Source organism: Pleurodeles waltl, chromosome 2_2, assembly GCF_031143425.1.
Source record: "Pleurodeles waltl isolate 20211129_DDA chromosome 2_2, aPleWal1.hap1.20221129, whole genome shotgun sequence".
Taxonomy (NCBI): Eukaryota; Metazoa; Chordata; class Amphibia; order Caudata; family Salamandridae; genus Pleurodeles; species Pleurodeles waltl.
Window position 1 is genome coordinate 404139412 of NC_090439.1, and position 25243 is coordinate 404164654.

The following is a 25243-nucleotide window of genomic DNA, read 5'->3' on the forward strand; positions in this document are numbered from 1 at the left end:
TACATGGACAATTATACCTGTTGATGTTTATTTTGCTTCTTACCTATAGAGGATTAAAATATCTTCTGTAATTGAACTTGCATGGATATAATACTTGTGTTTTTGAGGAGTGCCCTGGTTTTTCTCTTTTCTTTGCATTTTTGTTACCTACAGCACAGGAAATAGGTGGTTCCTTCTTGTTCCACCTGTATTCTATGTGTATTTCTTAAACCCCTGGTGGTTGGGTTTCCGTACCAGGTTGGCACCCTTTGCATTACTCTACAAATGAGACAATACGTTTGAGCGCTTTATAATCAGATGTGCATTTAGTAGCATCAACCACCAACCCCCCTTTTTGGAATAACGTTGACTGATTGCAAGTGGATGCGTTTTGCACTCTGTTATTCTACAATTGTGTATTTAACACTTATCACTCCATGATTGTTTATTATTCTATATACTCCATCTTCAGTGTATGAATTTATATGCCCATAATGGATAATTTTGATGACAATAGAGATATCCTGTTAAAAGAACTATTTCAAGTCGACCCACAAACTAGTGCACCACAAACACATAATTCCATGCATGAGGGCCTTAGAACCAAATTGATCAAACTTGAACGTCTAAAAAAACAGGAACTCTCACGCTGGTGGGACTACACAATTTTACAGAAATATTTGGAGAACAATCAAATACTGAGGGGTCTGAGGGTCATCTTATTTCCATCATTTGATGACTTAAGTCCTGATTTACTCAAGGAATGGGAACAATTATTGATTACCTCATCATATGGTATCATAGACATCCTTATACGCAATGCCAAGGCTAAGAGGGACAAATTGTTACAGGACATTGCTGTGGTTGAAAAAGAAATCAATGACATAGATTCACCTGACACTAAAAATAAGAATTTCAACATTCTTAAAGAGGTCTTACATAAACACCAGCTATATATAAAGGATAAAAAACTACGTAAACTTAAGAGAGACGATAATGACTATAAGAATGGAAGGGTGTTTACCTTTGCACGCAAGTATGACAGCACTAAACCAGACAGTAATAGAGAATTCTCTACGACTAAAAAGAACCTCTCTCCCCCTAACCTTACGACCAGTGACACTGACATTTCCAGTATTTGTAGTAGGACAAGTGAAGATACAAGGGACCAGGCACTGGTGCCATCATCCACACACAGGTCACCTTTTTTAATAGAATTGGAGGGATTTTGAAGAGGTCAAAAACTAACCCAGAGGAGAGAAGAAGCAACCGCAAGGCCATTAGGCGGGGCAAGTGTAAATACAAACACAAACAGACGTCCAGAAGGGGTCACCACATGGTCTACAACCCGCAATGCCCAACAATGACAAATGATTGTGTACCTACGAGCGACAGTTTTGACACCATTTCCATAGTTAATTTATCCTCCTTAACGCTTAGTCCAGACCAAACCAACATCCTTAAAAAAGGTCTAGGTTTTGTACCTACCACACTTCCGGATTTTACACAACTCCATATCAGCCTTTTCAAGTTTATTCGTAAATGTAAACTGTACAAATACTTCTATGACACTAACAGTCCAAATTGTGCTGTTACTGCTCTTAATCCACACCTAACACAATGACTATCAAAGATATTAAGGACATTCAAACCTTATTATCTATTGAACACACGGAGGGTCCAACACCAACACTTGTGGAGATTCTCACAGATCTAAATATAGACTCCAATACTAGAATATTTAGTGGTCTGAAAACACCCTCTAAGTTCACACCCGTGATCCCAAGGGACTATGCCAGTGGTTCCCAAACTTTTTCGATCCCCGGCTCCTTTGACCTATTGGCCATGTTGGCCACGGCTCCCCATTATGTTACTTTTTTTTGGCGGGTGGGGGAACGTAATCCCAGCCTGTACCTGTACCTACACTATTTACAGTTTGACTTCTTAATTCTCTAGTTCAGGTTCCTGAAAACCATTTATTTTAAATTATTTCTTTTCTTTTGTCATAGGGATATTATTAATGGTACTCTGGCGCCCTCCGCTGGTCACAATAATTAATGCAGGGGGTTTTGTTTCCAAAACCACGGTGAAAAGCTACCGATTAAAAGCACCTCCGAGTGGTTTCCAGACTGTGTGCGGCGCCCCTGGCTAATTTTGACGGCGCACCAAGGAGCCGCGGCGCACAGTTTGGGAACCACTGGACTATGCAATTGATTCTTTTTACAACAAAGTAACTAACGACCTCTACCTCATGGAGGAACAGTATATGTTGGGACAGAAATCCATCTGTGCACATAACATTACTCTGGCTGAGAAGAAGGCTTTACTCGCCCTTAGATCATGCAAGGACATAGTCAGTAAGGAAGCAGACAAGGGTGGTAACATTGTGATCATGGATAGGGCAGACTCTATATCCGAACTAGACCGCCAACTCTCGGACTGTACTGCATATCTTAAACTCACTTCAAATCCAATGTTGGGAGTGAATAGATTAATCCTACAGAAACTCCAAACCTACCTGGATCTTGACCTGATCTTCGACATGGAGTTTAAGTATTTGTACAATAACACGCCTACCGTACCATGCATTTACATCTTACCTAAGATTCATAAAACGGGTACATTTCCCCCTGGCAGACCCATTATCTCTGGCATTGGTTCTCCGACAGAGAAACTGTCAGAATACATAGACATCTTTCTTCAGCCTCTTGTCCAAAACCTACCATCTTACTTAAGAGACGCTAAAGACGTACTTTGTAAAATATCAGACTATGACTGGACAGAGGGCCACTATCTAGTTACCTTGGATGTCACATCTTTATACACTAGCATCCCGAGATTTGAGGGGCTTTCTGCCATTCAACATTACCTAGAAACTAGAAATGCCTCCCTATTAGACCATGCCAATATGCTGTTGGACCTGATAAGCTTGGTTTTAGACAACAACATTTTCGTGCACAACGGATGTTGGTATCGCCAGATACGAGGCGTGGCCATGGGAGCTAAGTTTTTTCCATCCTATGCCAATCTTTATATGGCCTACCTGGAAAAAACACATGTCTGGCTTACATGCCCTTCATCTTTGACGCAACACATACTATATTGGGGCAGGTACATTGATGATATCCTAGTGTTTTGGTCAGGCGATGAAACTTCACTTACACTCTTTACGGAACATTTAAACAATAATACTTTCAACATCAAATTTACTTATGAGGCTAGTCAATCTTCCATAAATTTTCTGGACCTTACCATTTACATCAAGCATGATAAAATTTGTACTAAATTGTTTAGGAAACCAACAGCGTGCAACGCTGTTTTACATGCCACCAGCTCACACCCCAGGCCTCACATTAATGCTATTCCCTATGGGGAGAGTACTAGGATACGTCGTAACTGTAGCGAAGACCAGGTGTTCCGAGAAGAATTGCATAATATGAAACTTCGTTGCAGACACAGAGGCTATCATCCACAGACCCTTAAGAAAGCATGCAATAAGATCCTAAAAATGAAACGCCCTAATCTACTTACTAATTCAAAGAAAAATAGCCCACATGAACGCTTATCTCTGGTCATAAAACACAGTGTACTTAGCTCCCAAGCATTTAAAACTGTATGCAAACATTGGTCTTTGCTTTCAATGGATGACATACTGAAAAAGGGTATTGCTGCAAAACCGAGCATCATATACAAGAGGGGTATTACCCTATGGGACCAGTTATGTCATAGTTTCATGCCACCGGAGAATAGGGACACTTGGTTCCCTAAACCACCACCAGGCACATATAAATGTGGCCACTGCAACATCTGTGGGTACATTAAAGACAAGACAGTCAAATTTCAGTACAATACTCAGGTTACATACCAACTTAAACACTTCATCAATTGTAACACAAGCTATGTGGTGTATTGTATTGTTTGTACATGTGGACTTATTTACGTTGGAAGTACCATTCGACCACTAAAAGAAAGGATTCAAGAACACTTGAGAGCTATTCAAACATCCAACATTAATTATCCTTTTGCTACTCACTACAATGAGGCACATGGACAAAGAGAAGTTATGGACATCTCCGTTCATGGGATTGACTCGTTGAACAGAACACCACGTGGAGGCAATCGTACTTTGGCCCTGAGACGTCTAGAGAGCAGGTGGATCATAAAACTGCGTGCAGTGGAACGGGGCCTTAACATTCATAAAGACCTCCATGTATTTCTTTAACTCCTTATAACTGCTCATTATCTATGTTTCCGTAACGATTACTTGTCTACCACGGGTGGCTTTGGGAATTATTTTCCTAACTGGCTTACAATTAGGGGTCATGTCTCCATTGTATAAAGAAAACAGTATATTATATATACTTTTATAATTTCTTTATACCATTTAAACATATATTATGTTCTCTTTGTAATAACTTTATTCTTCCCTATTTTCCTTTGTACACTACTTTTTTCCAACTACTATACAACGTAGTACGTGGTATTAGGGATATACCATAGGTTATGAGTACTATCCCTCTTTGTGGATTGCACATTCCAGATATCTGTTAGATGCAAAAATATTTTTATGTATATGCTTATGTATTATATTCACTTTGATGTATATGTCTCTCTTCTCATCACCCTTGAAAGATTTTTATCTTACAAATACTTAAATCTCTAACTTACCCTCATGTTACCCACACTTCATTTCCACAGTTTTTACTTTTTGGTTCATGGGCCTCTTCTGTCTGTTTTCTCTATTTATTATGCAAGTTTTACTAACGAGGAACTACTTACTCCTACTCGCGATTTATGGTAACACTCATTTTTACTCCGTATGTGCAGGGTGCATATTCCGTTTTGCCCTGGCACGCTTTCTGGAGTTCTCCTAATATGGCGCCCGTTGTTTATACTCGACATTCAGGATATGCGGTGCTCGGAGTTTGTTGACATGCATTTTGTTAGTCCTTTCTCTGTTTCGAAGAGGGCGTATTTAGACGCTGTTTCCACGCGGGTAGTTTGTCACAACAACCACGGCAGCGTTATCATGCGCATCAACGTGATCGCATTTCTCAGAGCTTTCCGTCCCGGACTCCTGGACTTCTAATTATACAGGTATGGGCTTTGGAAGGACGGTTTTTTGTGCAGTTTTTGGTCTTTTACTTTTATCAATGAACGGGAGAGGAATGTAGGGAGGGCATTCGCCTACTTGACTTGGACACTTGTGTAGTAACCCACTTATGCCATTATTGGTACATGTTTATTTTACTTGTTAACTATGACAGATATACGATGGGGCATACATGCTTCTGATCATGTCAGTGCAATCTAGATTTATATAGGTTATCTACTTTGTCTTTTTCTGTATGGCTTCATGTTAGCTATCAAAGGGTCAGCTCTTCTACTACTGTCTACCCTTACCTACTGCCCCATGGGGGGAGGGTGATAATTCTATACCTTCTCCACTCTTTTTGTATCAGACGGTTTAGCCTGAATAGTTGGTTATGTTGCCTCATTATAATGAATATGAGTTTTAAATTGTTCTTGTATTTTATGATTGCCGTTAAATATTTGGTCCTATGGCACTAATTCCTCGGTTCTTGTCCAGTCTATGGCATTTAGGATATTTTCAACTGGCTTATACTTTATACATCTATCATATATTCTTTTCAGACGTTGGTCCTTTATAGACGCCATGTGAATTGGTGTTTATACTACGGCTACATTCCATGCAGATCTCCTCTATTTTGGAAATTTCTCTATATCCCTTGTTATTATGGACGATTATACTGGATTTCCCCATATTTTGGGTAGGTTTATATATGCCTTGGTTTTTGCCATATTTTTTTATATACTTTATTTGTATTATTTTTTCATTCTACATGTCTAGTTATTTCTAAATTGCATTCCACTCCTTTGGGTGGTTTTTTCTCCTCCAGTCATAGGACTACTTTATGAGATCTAACAGAAGCATCTTCTGTACAGTTATCTCTCTCAAATTTCAGTTTTTGAGGTAAAATTATTGTCCTGCATGGGCACCAAACCTTATCCCACTTATGTTTCCAACGCGGGGAACACACTGTTGACTCTCACTCATTATTTTCATATGTTCATTTTTTTGTCTTCTCGCAAGGGGTGTCTTTCCAACACTTTATCACTTAATTGTTTCCAGATCTTACTTCCTCGATCTATACAATGATTCTGCACAAGGTGGCATGTCTCAAAATTATCTCTAGATCTTATTTCCTGTATCTACCCACCATTTCTTTATTAGGTGGCACGTCTTTAGTTTGCTAATTACATACTGTTAGAAATGGGGTCTTTGGTTGACAGTCAGGTTACCCCCTGTTCAAGCAAGGACCCTCACTCTAGTTAGGATAAAAGAGAATCACCCTCAGCTAACCCCTGCTTACCCCCTTGGTAGCTTGGCAGAGCAGTAGGCTTAACCTCAGAGTGCTGGGCGTAAAGTATTTGTACCAACACACACAGTAACTTAATGAAAACACTACAAAATGACACAACACCAGTTTAGAAAAATAGGAAATATTTATCTAGACAAAACAAGACCAAAACGACAAAAATCCAACATACACAAGTCAAGTTATGATTTTTTAAAGGTTTAAAATAAAAAGAGTCTTTAGGTAGTTGTAACACCACACTAGCGCTGCTAGCGTGAAAATGTACCTGGTTTGCGTCAAAAATAACCCCGCACGGGCGGTGTGCGTCGAAAGTAACCCTGCACGGGTGTGTGCGTCGAAAACAACTCGGCACGGCGGTGCGCGTTGAAAAAGCCAGCCACACGACGATCCGAAAGTCCCGCGGCGCAGGGTGCGATCTCTCAGCCTCCGTCAGCGATGCTGCGCGTCGTTTCTCCTGCTCCGGGCGTCGGTTTTTCGGTCGCGTTTCCTGCGGCGTCGTTTCTCAGCTGCGGAACCGGCGTCGCGTCGTTTTCTCAGCCGCGATCGGATTCGCGTCGATCTTTTCTCCGCACGGTGCTCGGTGCGTGTATTTTTGTCCTTAGGCTGCCAGCCTCTCCTTTCAGGGTCCCAGGAACTGGAAGGGCACCACAGAGCAGAGTAGGGGTCTCTCCAGAGACTCCAGGTGCTGGCAGGAAGAAGTCTTTGCTATCCCTGAGACTTCAACAACAGGAGGCAAGCTCTACATCAAGCCCTTGGAGATTTCTTCTTCAAGATGGAAGGCACACAAAGTCCAGTCTTTGCCCTCTTACTCAGGCAGAAGCAGCACTGCAGGAAAGCTCCACAAAGCACAGTCACAGGCAGGGCAGCACTTGTTCCTCAGCGATCAGCTCTTCTCCAGGCAGAGGTTCCTCTTGATTCCAGAAGTGTTTCTAAAGTTTGTAAGTTTGGGTGCCCTTCTTATACCCATTTTAGTCTTTGAAGTCACCTTTCTTCAAAGGGGACTCACACCTTCTTGTGAAATCCTGCCTTGCCCAGGCAAGGCCTCAGACACACACCAGGGGGCTGGAGACAGCATTGTCAGAGGCAGGCACAGTCCTTTCAGATGAGAGTGACCACTCCACCCCTCCCTCCTAGCAGAGATGGCTAATCAGGAAATGCAGATCACACCCCAGCTCCCTTTGTGTCACTGTCTGGTGTGAGGTGAAAAACAACCCAACTGTCAAACTGACCCAGACAGGGAATCCACAAACCAGGCAGAGTCACAGAATGGTTTAAGCAAGAAAATGCTCACTTTCTAAAAGTGGCATTTCCAAACGCACAATCTTAAAATCAACTTTACTAAAAGATGTATTTTTAAATTGTGAGTTCAGGGATCCCAAACTCCACATGTCCATCTACTCTCTAGGGGAATCTACACTTTAATCATATTTAAAGGTAGCTCCCATTTTATCCTATGAGAGAGAGACAGACCTTGCAACAGTGAAAACGAAATTGGCAGTATTTCACTGTCAGGACATATAAACCACATTACTATATGTCCTACCTTATCCATACACTGCACCCTGCCCTTGGGGCTACCTAGGGCCTACCTTAGGGGTGCCTTACATGTAAGAAAAGGGAAGGTTTAGGCCTGGCAAGTGGGTACACTTGCCAAGTCGAATTTACAGTGTAAGAATACACACACAGACACTGCAGTGGCAGGTCTGAGACATGATTACAGAGCTACTTATGTGGGTGGCACAACCAGTGCTGCAGGCCCACTAGTAGCATTTGATTTACAGGCCCTGGCACCTCTAGTGCACCTTACTAGGGACTTACTAGTAAATCAAATATGCCCATCATGGATAAACCACTTACATACAATTTAAACAGGAGAGCATATGCACTTTAGCACTGGTTAGCAGTGGTAAAGTGCTCAGAGTTGAAAAGCCAACAGCGACAGGTCAGAAAAAAATAGGAGGCAGGAGGCAAAAAGACTGGGGATGACCCTGCATAAGCAAAAGTCCAACACGACCCCCTACCAGCCTAAAGCCAGGGGAGAACAATCAATACCTTGATGTACTTCCCTGATTGGGGCGATAGAACAAGGACCCAGGCCCACAACAGCAGGGGCATGTTCCAGTTCTACGCCTTCCTGACTCCAGTTGGATCCCTCTGTCCATACTCTCAGGGCCCACTAAGCTAACCCATGGGGAACCCTTCTCCACATCTACAGACACCATCTGTGCAACACCTAACTTTACTTTGCTCACAGATGCATTGCAATGGGCCGATAGTACCACCAGGGCCAACACAGTGGTGTTGCCCACTCCACCCCCGGGGTGTGACTCTCGTCCTCCCCCCCCCAGGGGCAACTCTGTCCACCAGGACAGCAAGCCACAGTGGCCCCAGACAACTGTCAGGGATGAGAGCCCGACCTCAGGCCTCTCTAACCACTGTGACTGTGGAGAGTGGGGGGTGGTAGCCCCAGGTGCCTGGCACCCTTTGACCACTCTCTCTTCCACCAGGTCAGGGATGACAACCTGACCCTGGTCCTCCCCTCTGGGGCTCTGTAACCTCCCTGCAGAAGCGGCACCCCCAGAGTCAAAAACTGTCAGGGTGCTTGTAGAAGCAGTCCTGCACAATTCTTCCACCAGTGCAGGGATGTTAACCTGCAACTGATCCTCCAACCTGGGGTCTGTACCTTCAGGTTGGACCAGGGCCAGGGGTGAGGCTTCCCTCCCCCTGCCCTCTCTTCTGGGGTCCTGAACCACCCAACTAGGAGTGGCCCCCCCAGAAGACAACATGGTAGGGGCACTGTTAGCAGTAGCCCCTTCCTCCAGGTCAGGGGGGACACCCTTAACCTGGCCTCCCAATCCAGGGTCTGTACCCACAGACTGGATCACTGCCTGGCAAACCAGGACTTCCTGGGGGGCATACCTACCCCCTACCAGGTCAGAGTTTACCCTCTGAACCTGGTCATCCAACCCAGGGTCACCACCCTGCGGTTGAACCACTGCCTGGCACACCAGGACTTCCTTGGGAGCACATTTACCCCCCATCAGGTCAGAGTTTACCCCCTGAACCTGATCATTCAACCCAGAGTCACCACCCTGCGGTTGAACCATTGCCTGGCACACCAGGACTTCCAGGGGGGCACACTTACCCCCCTCAAGGGACACACTGTCCCGAAGGGCCACACAAGAGTCTGGCTGGCGCAGGTCTCCTGACCTCTGCCCATCTGACAGGGTCTGGATTCCCCCCAACCCAGAAATGGTCTTACCAAGGTCATTCATGGGGGGCTCTGCTCTCAGAGCTGACCCCTGACCCTCCAGGTTCTCCACTGGGGTCCGCAACCCCCTCTCAACCCTCTGTCTGGACTTCTGCACCCCCTCACTAGGAGTGGTACTGCCAGACACCAGAACTGGTGGGACGCTGGCTACAGCCGCCCCCCCAAGTTCTCCTGACACTGTGGGGTCTCCCTCAACAGATGGCCCTATGGTACAGGCTAGGCTCCCCTCCTGGTGTTCCCGCAGGGAACCCTCCAGGACCTGGGACCGGATCTCGGGCACCTTGGGCCTCAACCCATCCCCATTCCCTCTCCTCTGAGACTGGACATGGGGTCCCTCACCCATCCCACTACACTGGGACCTACCTGGGACACTACAATCCTTCCCTACCTCACCTGGTTGGGAACTACCTAGACCACTCCTCTCAGGAGCACCCCCAAATGCCTCTTCAGACTCTCTGGTACTCACCCAGAAGTCTGCCTCCATTGTAAGCTCCCTGGGGTCAGAGAACTCACACTCCACCTGGTGTTGGCATAGCTCTGGAAAATAAGGACTAGACATATGCTCCCCAGCAATTACATCACTCAGCCCCTCACATGAATTAACCAAAGTACCCTTCACCCAACCATCCAGTGACTCTGCTTTGAAAAAGCACCCCACATCACCCTCCTGAGACTGGTGAGACAGTACCTGACTGTCCCTGACACTCAACCCACACTCTTCTGGGATGTTTTCACACTCCATAACCAGGACTTCTACCTGGGGGGAACCCCTCTCCCTGTCACTCTCACCTAGAGTCAGTAGAGTGTCCCTCCCACCAGTAGGAATATGACTCCCCATGCCAGTTCCCCAATCCACCTCAGGGACCCTGTGCATCACTGGAGCTACCTCATACCCCTGAGCCTCCTGGCGTGTGTTAACTCCCTCCTTCAAGTAGGGCACCACCTCTCTGGGCATGTGCACTTCTGCAGCATCACTGGATATACAATTGTTGCTGCCACCATTCCAGCTGGACTCAGCCCTCATGACTTCCAGCTCTTTCAATTTAAGCTCGTAAGCATAAATCATTTTTTTAATCTCTAAGTTCCTCCTCCTTTCTTCCAACTTTTCCCACTTGTCATACTCCCTTTGCATCCTCAACTTTTCTGCCTCCAACCGGCGAACCCTTTCTGCCTGTCTGTCCTGTACATCTTTAGGAGTCAGACCCTTAGACGACACCCTGATACCCCTCCTGGGGACCCTCCCCCCAGGCGTAACAGGTACCTCCACTACACCACTGTGTATCCTCTGCACTTCCCCACCCACATTCTCCTCCTCTGTGTGCCCTCCAGCCTTCTTGATTGTCACCCCGGCCCTCTGTGCCTGTTGCAGCTCCCCCTCCCTGGTGGAGCTCTCAGTGGGACAGTCAAGATCTTTAAGGAACTGTTTCAATTGAGCAACTGAGTACTCCTTCAGTTTCTCCATTTCAAACACAGCTCCAGCTGTTGCATCTCCAGATTGAGACATGATGGTCACAAGTGCAAAGTTCCAAAGGCAGAAAAAAAAAAAAATTCCCAATGAAGTAAAAAGAATCAGTCAAGGGATCAGCAAAATCATGGAAGTAGAATAAAAAGAGTCCTTAAGAGAAAAATCAAAAGATCACCAAACAAGTAGTATGTGGTCACGTAGTGGTCTGAGATCAAAACAGTAGTGTACACTCAATTACTGTATGTCAAGTACAAATACAAGTCCAATCCCGACCGCTGGTCCCCAATGTTAGAAATGGGGTCTTTGGTTGACAGTCAGGTTACCCCCTGTTCAAGCAAGGACCCTCACTCTAGTTAGGATAAAAGAGAATCACCCTCAGCTAACCCCTGCTTACCCCCTTGGTAGCTTGGCAGAGCAGTAGGCTTAACCTCAGAGTGCTGGGCGTAAAGTATTTGTACCAACACACACAGTAACTTAATGAAAACACTACAAAATGACACAACACCAGTTTAGAAAAATAGGAAATATTTATCTAGACAAAACAAGACCAAAACGACAAAAATCCAACATACACAAGTCAAGTTATGATTTTTTAAAGGTTTAAAATAAAAAGAGTCTTTAGGTAGTTGTAACACCACACTAGCGCTGCTAGCGTGAAAATGTACCTGGTTTGCGTCAAAAATAACCCCGCACGGGCGGTGTGCGTCGAAAGTAACCCTGCACGGGTGTGTGCGTCGAAAACAACTCGGCACGGCGGTGCGCGTTGAAAAAGCCAGCCACACGACGATCCGAAAGTCCCGCGGCGCAGGGTGCGATCTCTCAGCCTCCGTCAGCGATGCTGCGCGTCGTTTCTCCTGCTCCGGGCGTCGGTTTTTCGGTCGCGTTTCCTGCGGCGTCGTTTCTCAGCTGCGGAACCGGCGTCGCGTCGTTTTCTCAGCCGCGATCGGATTCGCGTCGATCTTTTCTCCGCACGGTGCTCGGTGCGTGTATTTTTGTCCTTAGGCTGCCAGCCTCTCCTTTCAGGGTCCCAGGAACTGGAAGGGCACCACAGAGCAGAGTAGGGGTCTCTCCAGAGACTCCAGGTGCTGGCAGGAAGAAGTCTTTGCTATCCCTGAGACTTCAACAACAGGAGGCAAGCTCTACATCAAGCCCTTGGAGATTTCTTCTTCAAGATGGAAGGCACACAAAGTCCAGTCTTTGCCCTCTTACTCAGGCAGAAGCAGCACTGCAGGAAAGCTCCACAAAGCACAGTCACAGGCAGGGCAGCACTTGTTCCTCAGCGATCAGCTCTTCTCCAGGCAGAGGTTCCTCTTGATTCCAGAAGTGTTTCTAAAGTTTGTAAGTTTGGGTGCCCTTCTTATACCCATTTTAGTCTTTGAAGTCACCTTTCTTCAAAGGGGACTCACACCTTCTTGTGAAATCCTGCCTTGCCCAGGCAAGGCCTCAGACACACACCAGGGGGCTGGAGACAGCATTGTCAGAGGCAGGCACAGTCCTTTCAGATGAGAGTGACCACTCCACCCCTCCCTCCTAGCAGAGATGGCTAATCAGGAAATGCAGATCACACCCCAGCTCCCTTTGTGTCACTGTCTGGTGTGAGGTGAAAAACAACCCAACTGTCAAACTGACCCAGGGAAGGCTAATGATGATAACTGCTGATCACTTAGCAGGGACTAGCTGTCTTGGTGTGCACAGGAACTTGTGGCAGAACAAAGAGGAGTTTTAACACTAACTCTTTGAACTTGGAGATGCCAAGAAGGGCTTCTCATTTTCATTCCCAGGACCCTCCCGGAATACCAGGCTCCAGTCCCAGTAGGGAGGGGAAATCTGTCAGCTGAGAGGAAAGCCCATCTAATTAGGGGAGCTGAAGGCAGGCCTAGTTTCACCATCTTGAAACAGGGGTTCTTGGGTAATTTTATAGTAAAACAAAGAGAACATTATTCAAAAGGAGGTGGGGGACCGTTAGAAAATAGAATTGGGTTGAAAGAATTTCCCAGTCACTGGCTAGTGCATAGAATAAATTTGGCGCCTCCATCACCGCCTCCTTAAAACATTCCTGGACCTAAGAAGACTCCATCTGAAGAACAAAGTTCTGCTGAAGGAAGGACTCTGACTCCTGACTCTTGCTGGAAGAAGGGTAGTCATACAAGGAATCAAAGACTAAAGGGGTCCTGAATTTTGTGGCAACCAGGGACTGAAACTGCTATCTAAGGATCAAGTTTTGTCCTCCTGTTTACCTGCTTAAGGTACCCAAGAAGAAGAATGACCCTTGATTACAAGAGAGAGTAGCTGACTAAAGAAGACTTGACCCTGCAGAATGCCTTCCTGGATGAGGACCGTGCGCACAGAAGCCTTCCTTGGGCAGTTAGGATCTGCACGACTGGCCAGAAAAAGCTTCACAACTAGCTGGAAACCTGAAGCTTGATTTAGCATTTACAAAAAGTACTGTGTCCATCAGGGAGTACATTATCTCTGCCATCCTCGTGGACTACCATTCACCAAATTTAGAAATGATCACCAGTTCATCTGCCATCTCTGTACATTGAAAGGATCTACAGGCAGTCATAGCAGTTCCTTTCAATGTACAAAAGGTTTGGTAGAATGCCAGCAACATTTTTGACAGCCCCTCAACAAACTTTTAACATTTTTTTTTTCTTAAACCTCTTATGTTTTTCCTGGCATTGACGGGCAGGATTAAAGGCCTTTAGACCATCCACCCAAATCTTTTGGACAGTGCAAATCCTTGACTCCAAATGTCCCTAGTTGAGCAGGCTGGAGAGGGACTCCCGTATTGGCTCCATCGGCAGCAAACATCAGGTCCTCCTGTTGTCGGTGTGCAAGGCACTCCATCACAAAGGCGCCAAACTCTAATCAGTCCCTAAGTCACAAGGTAAAACTTTTGATTGGGACAACCCGCTTGGTGTATCCTGTCTTCTCTGTATGGCAGTCGGTCTGAAACTGCACATATGAGTTTTTTCCTTTGAAACTGCAAAAATAAATTTGACTACTTTTTCCTAACCTATTTTGATGATGTTGTTGTCCTTCTGCTGATTAACTATTTCTCTTTTTTTCTAACTGTGCTTGTGAATTTAATTGTGCTTTTTTTTTTTTTATGTTGGTACTGCTTGAATTTAGCATGCACTTCTCTGGGGAATAGACATGAACGATGAACAGAGATTCTCTTTGAACTATGGACCATATTTATACTTTATTAGTGCCACATTAGCATCATTTTGTGACGCAAAAACAGCACAAACGTACAAAATACAATTGCATTTTGTACATTTGCGCCGATTTTTTGTCAAAAAACGACGCAAATGCGGCGCTAAAAAAGTATAAATAGGGGTGTATATTTTTTACCTAACCTCCTTGAATTGGTAGGAGTAACCCTCTCCCAAATTAATATCCCCATTTCTGATAAAGACCACAAGGGCTGTTGTCAGTTTGAAATATTAACAGAGACTGACCAGACGTAAACATTCACTAATTATCTATGGCAATTTAAATGAATTTACATTTGCGAAACCAATTAAACTTGCAGAGAAATGTGCAATCTTTCAAGCTGCATGAAATTGAAATACAACAGATAGATTATATTTTCAATTTATACTTATTTGAATTAATTTCCACACTGGTGAATATACTTTCTTCTGGGCGTTGATTCCTAATGGCATCGTATGTTGTAGAGTGCGATACCTAACATCTATGACAAGCAATGATGTGCTAAGTCAGAGCCGCTCCTGCAGCATACGGTATTTTATTATCAACGTTTAGCATGCAGTGCCACACAGGCACAGTTCAGCTTTTTGGGCGATAATGGTATTCTACTCTGTGCTATCTCGGAATTCATTACTGATTAGGAAAAAATCTATTTCACATGTAATTGTTATAATAGGATGTGAAATGAAAACCACGTTATATGAGATTTGCTGCTGAGATCAGCCCTGCCATGTATGTGGCTTCTCAAAAGTTCACAAAGACCTTTTTGACGCAAACCTTTCGCTGGCGCTGATTTGCGTCAAAAGGTTTAAATATGGGCCTGAATTTGAGATCCGTTCGTTAGGAATAATGCACGAAGACTCGCATTTTCTGTGCATTCATGATTATTGTTCAAAACTTCATTTTCAATCACACTAGAGGAACGTTAAACATGAAAACTTAACTGCAAGGTGTGAATCTTTAGGACTTGTATGTTCTGTAATCCGGGTTGTAAAACACAGCAAATTCCTCGAAAGGAATCCTGGCTCCAAATAAACACAGTGAAATCCAAGCACAGAAACAGCATTGTCAACCAAGTGAGGCTCGTGATCAGCTCAACAGGTCCTAGTTATTAAAAAGCCAGGTCTTCAAAGCCTCATTGAACATCAATAAGGAAGGGGCAATGACTAGCATAACGTTAGATTAACATAACAAATAGTGTAGGTCACCAAGGTCAGGCATATTGGCTTCGCCAGTGCTTTTTTAGCATTTAGCAACATGTTTGGGCAAAGGCAGACATGTGACTGGATATCAAGGAGTCCTCTTGCACCCCAGCATTGATCACCTGATTTGTGATGAACAGGAGTAGGATTGTAACTCCCCTTAGAAGGATGACTAGGGGCATGATATAGAAAAGGCGCACACACAATCTGTAATATAAATATAAACAAACGCACGCACACGCACACAGATACAAACACGTTCACAAAAGCACACATACATCCACCACATTGATTTCTTGAAAGAACCAGCCACTGTTTTCTGCAATGTGTGAGTTTAATTTTTTTAGTTTCAAAAACTGAGATGTGGAGTACCGAAGACCAATCGAACTATTTCTGCGTTACAACGTTATTAATATATGTTTTAAATCACACTTTGAAATACTTACCACACACAAGTGTAATATGAGAACCACTGACTTTAGTATACTGGGGCATCACACAGGTGGTGTTTGTCTGATTTAGTCAGACTTTGCACATTAGGAACATCGGTCTCTCTCTCTCGTTATCTGCCTCTGTCACATACAGACAGGTGCAAAAACATAACTTTTAATCGTGAAATACCTTTCTTTATTTCGTTTGTTTCCTAAAAAGAAGTAAATCTGACGATATGATAGATAATGCTATGTGTTCAACATAGATGATGTTATCGTAAAACTGTTTTTTGCACTTAAGTGCATTTGTTTATTGCTCTAATAGTAAAACGTCTGTATAATCTTCACTATGGAGCAACGCAGTTTATAAGCTTCGATGTTTGTGATTGAAGGAATTCATGTGCCTAGTATAAATGGGAAAAACAAGGAAACGATTCCCTCTCTACCTCATCAATCATTCAATCAGCAATATGTACAGCGCTGTTTATTACCAATGGGGTCTTAAGGCGCTACAATCACTCACCCTTGTCCCACTTTATAGCTCACTTCGATCCCCAGTCCACACTAGAAAACCCCCTAATTGTATTTCTTCTCCATGTACCTATAAAGGTGAGACCAGGTATCCCCAAGTAGCCCTATTCAAGTGACATGAACCCCACTGTCCTTGATGTGTTGTTTGCATTATATAAATGCACCACAGTATTAATGCGTAGACGTGGTCTATCTATAACCTAGAATAAAGGGCCCATAATTTACGTATGGTTATACTTCATTAGCAGCCAGCAATTGCCTAGGTATTTTTTATAGTCTTTCCTAATAAAGCAAGCCTAATGGAAATGGTCACGTATTCTTCTCACACAAGGTTAGTGATGCACACCAGTGTCAGGAATGCTCTCATCCAGTGAGGGCCCACTGAGCACGGGTGGCCGAAACGAATTTACTGATCTCCCTGTATGGACAGTAGCATAAGTACATCAAGAAAGATGACCCCTAGAAGAAAAGAAAGGGTTTGGGGTGATGAAAGGAATATACATCTGCTGTCTCTCGGTGCTTGTACGAATAATTGTAATGAAAGGTAGTGCACAGGTGTGGGTGGAGTTCTAACACAACAACTAGCAAATTAAGATTAAAGCAAGAATAAATCAACATTTTAGTATAAAGTTGTATGCAAGGACAGGAAAGGCCCACTGTATCGGTCTGATCAATTGGGAATGACGAGCCCTATAACCACAAGGAAACACAATGTGACCCAGAATGAATTAGCAATGAGGACATCATCAGAACAATGGTCTCAGGTGCTGAGAAATCTATAGTAATAAATCCCACGCAAATGGTGAGAACAGTATATTCCAAGGAGTGGCTTGCCTTTGAAATCTGGGAACACCCTCAAACAGCTACATTTGTGGAAATTCCTTAAGTCTTCTCTAACCCCTTTCTTCCCTGCAGATGGCTAGAGCTGTACTAGATTTAATGAATGTTGTAACACACCTTCTTAAATGGAAAGAGGAATTGATCACCATAGACATACTGGAAGTTCTGGGGAAGGGCGTTCTTCAAATCAAATCAAATCAAATCAAATCAGGCTATTTATAAAGCGCGCTGCTAATCTACTGAATGTCCTGGCACTACAGGTCTGTAGACTGCAGGTGTCCTTCTTAGTGGGTAAAAATGCAGGGGAAAAAAGTGCAATTACACAGGAAACTCCTATTCCTTCTGTGAGGAGTTGTCTTTTATGTAGAGTTATGCACAGGCGCAATAGGAGCCTTTTGGGAACGTTAAAATGGTATTTCCAGAGTTAAGGGCAAAAACCTGTGCTTGATATAGATTTCTAGGCATAACTTTGAGAATGTTTCCGAATCGCCCCAAAAATAAAACTACATTCATGCAGAAATCTGATTCCCTGCCCGTACTTTTCAATTTTTTGTTGAAACTAGGGCCCATAGCAAATATTTACTTTGTTGATTATAAGTTGGATACCCTTAAACAGATGGGCAACAGAAAATTGTATTTTATTAGTAATATATCAGCTATTATAATAAGGCAGTTTAGTTTACACACAATGCTATTGAAATGTTTGAACATTGATTTACAATCTGATGATGAGTATAGTTTTTTAAACATCAAGGGGCCTATCCACAAAGCTACATCTACACATGAAGATTTTCTACAAGTACATCTACTCTTACATTTTTTAATAATTTTACTACTTTGCCGCAAGACTATAGACTTACATGTCCCCACCCACAGAAATAGTGAAGCGAGCCAGTGAAACATCAAATAAGACCGTAAACTTACAAATATAGTGACTTTACAACGGTATTTGGGATTCCGCACACTTGGTGGAGACTTTGCAATTAGAGCAGAGATCGACGTATGGTAAATTGTGGAATTGTAGAAAAAAGGGGAAAAAAGTATAAAGTTTGTCTAAATAATTGGAAAATTACTTTTATTATAAATGTTATTACTAATTAATTGTATATATTTATTTTAAATGTGGAATATTATAATAACATTGTACTACATTAGTAACCAAATTTTCAATTAGAATTTAATTATTTTAAATGAATTATCAAAACATAATTATTTTTCTAAAGTTAAATTAAGAAAAAAATCCACCTGAAGGAAAAACAGTTTATTATTTATTAAAACATAATATTTGATGTGCACAAATAGTTAAAAGTAATGTAATTATTTTTAACGTAAATCAGTGTTACATTATTTGTTACTCCTAAATAAGGTTAGTAATATATTTTCCATTGATTCCAAAGGAGTTATATTTCTAGTCACCCCCTCAAATGTTGTGGCTGGCCGTGTGTAGTGGTGGGCTTATTTTGACTCTGAGCTGGAGTAGATTTAAAACTATTTTAGGTCCTTTTGCCTGTAGTAAGTGTAGAAGGGCAGTTTATGAATAGCAATGGGCTTACTCTTTTGTGGTTGAGCATGTTCCTCCATAAACCCTTCCCTAACACTTCCAAACGTCTCCTTACTTCTTCCTTAATCCTTCAACTTTAGCAGTAAGTACAACCCATTTTCCAGGCACTCCCCTCTGTCTCTCCCACATTTAATACTACAAAGTATACTTAAGTGTGCAGAGATCTCTGTAGATAGGATAAAGATATCTGCACATAAACAATAGGAGGAGGAGCTGAGTCATAGACCTCCACATGTAGGTATATAAATAGCAGTTTGTAGCACATAAGTGGTACTATTGTGGTAGTCTTAAATGTTCTACAACATGCTGGTTGTGAATAAGGGGATGATGCTCCTTGTCAACTTATTATATTGGGTTATCAGTTTACCCTTGGGTAGGGTCCCAGAGTATGTAGACAACATTTCATTGCCTTTGAAACAAGCTCAGAGAAGTTAATATGACATTCCTCGGTAGGAGGACTACTAACTAGTTAGCAAGGTTGTTAAATATTGGTACCTGTACACTTAGGCCCTTATTCTGAGTTTGGCAGGTGGCTAGGCCCCCTACCAAACTCTTTAAGATGAAAACCGCCACTCCGGTTTTCCACCCGCAGGCCCTATTATGAGTTTCTCACTGGACCAGCGGGAAACGGGCCACAACATGACGCAGGCTTGTAATAAAGCCAGCGGCAATTTTGTGGTGCGTTGGGTGCGACAGCACCCATCACACTTTTCACTGCCTGTAATTCAGGAAGTGAAAACTGCAATGGGCTGTCCATGGGGGCCCCTGCTCTGCTCATGCCAAGTGCCTGGGCAGTGCAGGGGCCCACATTGACCCCCCAGCACCCTGTATCCTCTAGCCTTTGCATGCAAAATCTGGCAGAGATGGAACTTGTAATCCGCAGGGCAGTGCTGCCCTGGTGGATTAAGACTGCCGGCACCGCCAGGCTGTCGACCAGCAGCAACCTAGCGGTGCCGGCAGTCAGACCATGCTGGTTCCGCAATGGTCATAATGTGGAGGCTGGACAGCTGCTTTGGTGGTGGTCCGACTGTCACCGTGAGTCTGGCGATCCCAGGACCGCCAGACTCATAATAAGGGCCTGAATATGGTACATTTTAAAAACCCTATAACAAAACCTCTTTATGAGATCCGCTCTTTTGTTTTTAATTACTATTTTTCATATCAGAATGGCATTTACCCCTAGGATGAGGGTGCAGCAATGGGCTCTCTTTTATGGTCACCTGTTTATAGGCTGATATGAGTGACTGAAGGCATGGAATCATAAGATCACACATCGCAAATGTAGGATTGTTCGATGGTTGCTGCATATGAGAAATATTTGATGATTTGGAAATATTCTAAACATTAATTAATGGGATCTATTGAATATCTCAACAACAGTGGCTTCCATTTTAAGTTTATACTTGAGTTGTATCAGAAATGCATAGTCTTTCTGACAGTGGGACTGTATATTGTTGATAAATTACTTTCTAGCAAATTGTTTTGCAGATGGAACATGTTCAAGGTTTCACAGCAGGAGATGCTAAATATTCGATGGAAGTTCACTTTTTTGACAAACTAATGAGGAAGGAAACGGTGAACAAAGTGTGAGGAGTTCTGCATCCTTTTGCATGCACAGATTCCTAATGGTTTTAACACAGAATTACAAACATGTATATAACTCTTATATGAGCTTATTTTGACCCTCCTCCCTAGAAGTAATGAATGATATTTGTGCAATGAACTTAGTAATGTGATTGTTTAACCACTGTCAAGATTGTAGGAAAGTACCATCTTCCTTGGCATCTTACCCCATTTTGCCTGTATGTCAGTATGTTTTTGCCTCTCTCACTGGGATCCTGCTGGTCAGGACCCCATTGCTCACAGTTTATGGCCTAATGTGTGTGTCTGTATAGTGCCTGACTGTGTCACTGAGGCTCTGCTTATCAGAACCTCAGTGCTTATGCTCTCTCTGCTTTTACATTTGTCACTGTAGCCTAGTGACGTCATTTACCAATTTCAATTGGCACACTGGACCCCCCCCTTATAAGTCCCTAGTATATGGTACCTAGAAACACAGGACATTGGGGTACCAGAAGATCCATATGGGCTGCAGCATTTGTTTTGCCACCCATAGGGAGCTAAGATAAACCCTTGCACAGGCCTGCCATTGCAGCCAGAGTGAATTAACGCACACGTTATTTCACAGCCGTTTTCACTGCACTCAAGTAACTTATAAGTCACCCAAAGAGGTGGTGCACCGCCACACAAGTACGAGCGACGTATGGTAAATTGTGGAATTGTAGAAAAAAGGGTAAAAAAGCGAAAAGAGATTCCAGTACTCCAATGGTGCAGATGAAAGATCCTTCTTTTTAATGATTCTTTGCAAGTCCAAATACTTTGTATTCTCACAGTTCCGTGAATAAAGCAAGTGATACAATGGATGGACAGCCAAGTGATACAATGGATGGACAGCCAACGCGTTTCGTCCACTATAGGGGCTTCTTCAGGGCTGTAATATAATATACACTCAATTACAAAAACCCATTACATAGAAACAAATAAGGTTCAGATTGGGAAAGTAAACAGAAGAAATACTACGTACCAACACGATATAGAGCACGGTGGAGCAGAACGTAAGTGCATAAGGGTCGTAAGTGCATTCAAATACGCACGCGTTGAGAATAGTGTGATTACAAAGTGGCATGTATCATGCAAAGCTTAAAAAGAATGTATATGAGAGCACCAAGTGAAAAGTGAACATGTGGAAAGAATGGACTCATCGAAAAAAAGGAGCATGTAAAAACAAATATGTCCATACTTCCAAAGACAGAAAGATACAGGATATCACCCTGTGCCTGACCCGGTGTAGGGGTGAAAAAACAACAAAATCAAGAAACGTATGAGAGATAATGCACATAAGATTAAGCGTACCACAGTGGTGTCCAGTCGGTTGGAATAGTCAAAAGAAAGCAGTACATATAGTGCCTGACGAAAAAGAAAAGGTCATGAGTCAAAAGAAATTAAAATATGGAAAGACCGAAAGTCAAGGGGAAAAGGAAGAAGTTTCCTAATCAAAACGAAATGCACACTTAGTTTACTCAAAAAACGGGCTCCTAGAGTGCCCAATGACCGAAATCAGTTACAGGGAAACGAAAATACATGTGTGAGACAAATATTAACGATTGACAAGAAAAACAATAGGCAGGCAGCAAAAACGCCAAAAACTCAATCTTATCGTAACAAAAAATAAACTGAAACAATGCCCAAAAGGCCATTGTGGATGGGGCCTGGTGCCCAGAGTGCTTCATCCTGCCAAGGACTGAGGTAGTGGATGTCATTCTCCACTGGTTCTAGAGGGGGCATGGTGCCCAGGATGCACTGAGGTAGTGGATGTATTTCTCCAATGGTTCTGGAGGGGGCCTGGTGCCCAGAGTGCTTCATCCTGCCAAGGACTGAGGTATCTCTCCACTGGTTCTGGAGGGGGCTTGGTGCCCAGAGTGCTTCATCCTGCCAAGGACTGAGGTATTGGATGTATCTCTACACTGGTTCTCGTGGGGGCCTGGTGCCCAGAGTGCTTCATCCTGCCAAGGACTGAGGTAGTGGATGTATCTCTCCACTGGTTCTGGAGGGGCATGGTGCCCAGAGTGCTCTACGTGTAGTGTGGCCGGTACAATTCCCTCACCTGGGTGTGTGTGCCACAAGATTGGCGAGGTACAGGTAGCATGATATGCCATGGAGGCAGAGACATAACCCACACTGCTGCGGCTTCGCCTTCCACCTGCAGGTGCAAACAGAAATGGAAGTCATGCCTCATGGAAGCTGCCCAGGGTCCAGAAACTCTCCTCCAGCCTCGGACGACTGACCACTGGGGATGGTAGACATATCAGCGGTGGTGCCACTGTCCGAGTATGTCATGGGGCCGGTGGCGGTGCTTGCGGCGGTGTCTTTGGCGGCGGTGCATGGGTCAGCACCTGCTGAGGGACACAGCAGGACGTCTCCTGCAGCCTCGGATGGCTGCCCACTGGGGAAGAGGCTGGGGACTGTCGCTGAGGCTGTAGATGTGCTGGTGGCGGTGCAGGTGCAGGTGGCCGTGCAGTTGGCGGTGAAGGTGGCGGTACAGGTGGCAGTTGTGGTGGCAGGGCAGCTAGCGGTGCTCACCGTCGTACAGGTTGGTGTGGTCGTGGACAGAAGGTGTGACACTGGTACCTCAGTCGGCGCCACCATGCCCTCTCCTGACCTGCTCTTCTGCTTTTGGCTCTTCCCCACCTTTGATGGTGCTGCAGTTGTCTTGCCACTATCCCCTTTTATTTTTGCTGAGCCCTTGGTGGCTGGTAGCTTCGGCTTCTCCCTCTGGGATGTGGGCACCTTTTTCACCTTGGCAGGTGGAGGAATGTCCTTGCCCTCACTACGTGGCACACTGGCAGCCCTGATGGGTGGCACACTCGATGACACCGCAGTTGCTGGAACCACTGTGCCTGGGGATTTGATGGCTGAGGTGCTGGGCTGGGACCTGGAAAGCCTGGCCCTAGCGGAAGGATTGGGGGGAGGTAAAGGGAAGAGGTCAAGGGTTGCCAGGAAAAGTTTTTTAGACACAGGAGGGGGTTTGGGAGTGGAGGAAGAGGTAGTGATTGTAGGAGGTGTACGTCTGCTGAACTGGGGTGAAGGTGCATGGGCCGGGGGCTGTTGTGAGGTGGATGGCTGTTGGGTGGGTGTGTGCCTGCGCTTGTGTAGTTTGGGAGGAGGGCTCACAGACACACTGGGAGAGGACACAGGGGATGTGTGAATGGTAGTGTGGGTGGTGATTGCACGTGAGCGGTGTGTGGTGATGGGCGTGCTGGTGATGGAGGTAGTGGCTGAGGATGTAATGCAGGAAGGTGTGAGTGGAGACGAGACAGGGACGGAGGAGGAGGTCGTGGAGGAGGGGGACACAGTGGAGACAGTGGATGTTGGTGTGTCTGCATGGAGGATTTGCACACAGTGAAAGGTGACTTCTATGCCCTGGGACATATCCCCAACATCATTGGTGCCATTGATGGTACACATGTGGCATTTGTCCCCCCCCCCCCCCCACAGGAATGAACAGGTGTACAGAAACCCGAAGAGCTACCATTCGATGAATGTGCAGATGGGGTGTTTGGCAGATCAGTACATCTTCCATGTCAATGCCAAGTATCCTGGCTCAGTGCATGACGCTTACATTATGAGAAATAGCAGCATCCCTTATGTGATGGGGCAACTCCTGAGGCACTGTGTGTGGCTAATAGGTGAGGCCAAGGTCCCAATACAGTTGACATAGGTGTCTGGGTATGGGGTTGTCCCCAAGGGTTAGTGTGTGTCTAACAGTTGTCCCTGGACATTTGCAGGGGGCTCTGGTTACCCCAACCAGTCATGGCTACTGACCCCAGTGAGGAATCCCAGGACAAGGGCAGAGGAACGCTACAATGAGGCACATGGGCGAACTAGGAGGATAATCGAGCGCACCTTCGGTCTCCAGAAGGCCAGATTCCTGTGCCTCCATCTGACAGGTGTTTCCCAATACTACTCACCGAAGAAGGTGTGACAGATAATCGTGGCCTGCTGTATGCTGCACAACCTGGCTTTGCGACACCAGGTGCCTTTTCTGCAGGAGGATGGGCCAGATGATGGTCTTGTGGCAGCTGTGGAGTCTGTGGACAGTGAAGAAGAAGATGCAGAAGAAGAAGATATCGACAACCGAAACAACATCATCATGCAATACTTCCAGTGAGACACAGGTAAGAAGATGTCACTGCTTCCCACACCTCATACTATTGTTGGAGGTACCATAAGTCTGTCATTTTCACTCAGTGTATGGACACTGACTTGACACTTTGACCTACCATTTCACAGATCTGGTCCCACTTTGTGCCCTCTGCTATGTTTACTCCTGGTCTACAGCTGTATTACATTGGTATGTGAACAAAAACATTGACATTGCTATATTCCATAGATATTGCAATTACACATTTGTGAAAACAGTTTGACTCCAGATTGTTTTGTGATTGAAGTGTGTTTATTCCTGTGCAAATAAGTGGAGGGGGTTGTAAAATGGGCTGGGGTGATGGTGGAGGTATGTCCATGGCAAAGTCCAGTCTGTTTGTTTTCACAGGTGCATTGTCCAAAGGGGCATAGGAAGTGGAGCAATGGCAGTTTAAGGATGGACAGGGTGACATAGTGGGACTGAAGGGTGACATTCAGGGCTGTCTTATTTCCTGGTGGGGGTCTTGGCAATGTTCTCTGTCTTGTTCCTGGATCTCAGGCACCGTTTGCGGGGTGGTTCTCCATCTACAGGGGGTGGGGCGCTGGTGTTCTGTTCCTGTGGCAGTGCCTCCTGTCCACTAGC